The following is a 3,835-nucleotide window of genomic DNA, read 5'->3' as shown; positions in this document are numbered from 1 at the left end:
CTATCTTGGAAAATGTGCCCAATATATATTTCAACTTTACCATGAAAGAAGAAAGTCAACAAATGAAATGTTATGGTTTCAGTGTGAGTTTTACATGTAGGGGCAGGTGCATGCATGCTTAGTCGCTCAGTCATGTCCAACTCTTTGTAACCGCATGGACTGTAGCCCACCAGGCTCCTCTGTCCATGGGATTTTCCAGGAAGGAATACTGGAGTGGGTTCCTATTTCCTTCTCCAGGGGATCTTCCTGACTGAGGGATCAAACCTGCATCTTCTGCATTGGCAGGCAGATTCTTTACCACTGAACCACCAGAAAAGGTCATAGGGGTAGGGACTGAGTCAAAACACTTATCAACGGTAATCTAACAGGAAGCTTGGGGGTTGGCCTGGGGTCATACTGCTGGATAATCTTGAAGTCTCCACTGCTTGATTTCTGGCCTATGCCCTTCTACATGACTAGCTTGAATGTTGTCAGGTTTGGGGTTGGGTCTTTCTGTCTTTTTTATTATTATTATTATTTGAGAAGTAGTGCTGGTGTAGAAGGGCTAATCACAATTTATTCTTTTCTATCATAGAACCATGATAAGATTGGGGCTCAGAGTTCCTTTTCTTCCTTTTATAGAGAGGCCAAAGCTATCTATACAAAACCACTCTTTCAAGCTGCTGTGTGTTTTTTACCATTTCCCTCCTTTGGCTTCCTCACTTCTAATCTGTATTGCCTCCATTTTCTATCCCACTGTCTGCCTCTATTCTCACTCATCTCCCAACATTTCTCTTTTGAGTTCATCAGTGATCTCCTTCTTGCCAAATCCAAGGGCAGTTTTTTCAATTGTTCATCCTCAATATCTTTGCGATGATGCACTAAAGTTCTCTCTTTCTTTCACTTCTGCTGACGTGGAAGTTTCTGGATTGTCCTCTAATTTTCTATCTGTTCTCTTCGTGGCATTAGGCAAGTCACTTCTCCCTTCTGGGCTTTAATTTCTTCACCGGTAAAATGGCCTTTGATGTGTCAGTCCTTGATTAAACCCCTTTACACACAGGTTTAAACAGGATGATGTCTAAACTCCCTTCCATATCTAACATTCTGTGGCTCTGAGAGTCAATGAGATAAATCTGAGATCCTCTGACTTCAGCATGTTGTGTGCTTTTAATGTTGAAGGTTTTATAGCTACTTCTGTCTACTTTAGGGTTCCATTAACTGATATAAGTGAACAGACTTCATAAACCTGGGCCTTGGCTGATTTATACATATTTAATCTGTGTCTGCTTGCCATCTTTATCCAAGAATATGTATGTTTGAAGTACCTGGATACTATAGTGTACATACCTTTCTTGAGAATAGATACAAGGTACGTTCTAGAACAATATCCTGTTGCTTATGCTTCATATTAGTCTTTGAAAAATGTGTGCATTTCAGAAATCATTCACCTTGTTCCATTTAATTTGGATATTTAGAAAATGAAACAACAATTCTTTAAGCCAAGTGAAGGCATTATGACCAACCTTAAGAGCCTGAATTCACCAACGTCATCAACAAAGAGCTACAAATAATGTGACAGTTTAATACAGAATTTATGTGTTATACACAAAGACTGTAGGGTGTAATGAACCCTGTGAGTGTCCACATAAAATCACTTGAAGACATTCAAGGGGACATAATATTACAGTACAATGTATACTGATATTTTTTCCTTCACACGTTTTAGGTGCTATACATGACACCTTCAAGTGAGTTGTCAGACAGCCCAAGGCAAAAGATGGGCAATCCATGCCTTCAAGACAATCTCCACAAATCCTCTGAATAGTTTCTCTTGTCCCAAATAAAAAGCAGTAACACAAGGCCTGAGCCCAATGGGAACACAATAAACCTGCATTGGTAATGAGGGGTCCCAAAAAGGGCAACTTTAGGTGTACAAGGTAGAATATGCCTGTTCCTGCTAAGGAAGACAGTCAAGCGTAGGGATAAGGGTCCTCAGGTTGCTCAAAAGCATCTGAGGTCCTGGTTTGTTTGTTTATCACCCAAACTATGTGAATTTGAAAGACCTTGCACACTTCTCTTGATCCATGGAACATAAACGTGTCAGCGTCTCAACGAGGCATGATATACTGTCACGGAAGAAATTCAGTGATATGCCCAAAGTCGTCAGAGCAGTGGCTGAGTTGACAGGACCCCAAATCTCTGTCCAAAATTCAAAAGCCGTCAATTTGCACGCATATTACAACACTGGCTGTCACTACCTGCCTTGCTCTGTTCCTCTTCTGTTCCCCTACCCTCCCTCTTCTCTCTCTCATAAACATACACCACAGACCACCATAGTGCTTCTCAAAACCTGCTTAATGGGCTGATTTTTATGGTATCATATAGTTTTGTACAAGCATTATCAGGGGCCAGAACATTCAAATTAATAGGCTTGGGTGTTCAATTATAGGGTATTACAGGATATAAGAATCGGGAAAACAATCTAGGTTTATGTATAATGTAATCTTTTTACTGTACACCTGAAACTAACACAACACTGTAAATCAACTATACCTCAATAAAAATATTGGGTTGACCAAAAAGTTCATTTGGGGCAGAAAAATGAACAAGATGGGGGCAGAAAAACCCGAACAAACTTTTTGGCCAACACACTAAATGTTTAAAAATATTTTTTAAAATCAAATGACAAGCAAAAAATATAGACTTGAATATTTAAGTTACTAAAGAACTACTAAATATACTATGCAAGGTTGACCAACTTTTGAGTTACAAGAAAATAAAATTTACTCATGGCTACAAATACACAGCACAAACAGTTATCTTTCACTGATGGTTCAGTTTTGTCCTGGAAGGACGTCAGGTCATTAAGTAAAAGGTACCATCTTTGGAATGGTTTTCGCAGGTAGCACAGTGTAAAGAATCCCCCTGCCAGTGCAGGAGATGTAAGAGATGTGGGTTCAATCCCTGGCTTGGGAAGATCCCCTGGAGTAGGAAATGGTAACCCACTCCAGTATTCTTGCCTGGGAAATCCCATGGACAGAGGAGCCTAGTGGGCTACAGTCCATGGGGTCGCAAAGAGTAGGACACGACTGAGAGACTGAGCATGCAGGCACCATCTTTGAAATGACAGGACCCTGAAAGTCTGTTCTAAGTAAAAGAACTGATCCTGAGGTTTTCAGGGAAATGAACACCCTCGATTATTTTAAAAGTGAGTAAGCATTGCCAGAATTGTTATATAAAATGCAAACAGAAATCCTACCTTGAGATTACAAACCACCCTGTCTTTATTTTGAAGTAAGAAATCCCAATGTTCAGCTCTCAAAAGGAATCATGTGGTAACTCATTTCAAAACTGAATTTCTGCTTCTCTAGCAACATCTTCATCTTTGGGGCCTTGAAGGTATTACTTTTAGAGGTCATTTGTACTGTATTGCATTGTCACAACTTCAGGCTTAACGGAATTGGACAAAATGCCAATTTATGAAGAGTTCCAGGTGGTATGATGCCAGTGACAAAGAGTTTGCTGTTATGCGCCAAAAGTTATATTTAGATTTCTGGCACACATTAATTACTTATAACATTTAATAAAAATAAGAAATCATCCTACAGTCTTCCATCCGAAGCAACGCCACCATTTGTTTTATTAGTTTGGAGAGTTTTTGGAGCGTCAAGGAAAGAATGACTGGGTAGTAAGAATAGTCACTAACACTGACGTCTTATTCTGTACCATGTTGCTCGACACTTTTACACATATTAGGTTATTAAAAATCCATACAACAACAACAAAAAAAATGCATACAACAAACTTATGCAATTGTAAGCTCCATTTTAAAAACAGGGAAATCAAAGCCTAGAGA

At 39.4% G+C, this 3,835-nt stretch overlaps 1 protein-coding gene across 1 annotated transcript in view; it reads left to right on the top strand.

The window, feature by feature from the left end:
* The window catches only part of GRIA3 (glutamate receptor, ionotropic, AMPA 3), a gene marked incomplete at its 5' end in the record, with an annotated part of 329,433 nt that overhangs the window by 27,489 nt on the left and 298,109 nt on the right, over positions 1–3,835 (top strand). The gene's annotated exons all lie outside the window — the stretch shown is intronic.

The sequence above is a fragment of the Bison bison genome, unplaced genomic scaffold (genome assembly GCF_000754665.1).
Source record: "Bison bison bison isolate TAMUID 2011002044 unplaced genomic scaffold, Bison_UMD1.0 scf7180017864508, whole genome shotgun sequence".
Lineage (NCBI taxonomy): Eukaryota > Metazoa > Chordata > Mammalia > Artiodactyla > Bovidae > Bison > Bison bison.
Note: the sequence above shows the minus strand (reverse complement) of the source record. Positions and strands in the feature narration are given on the sequence as shown.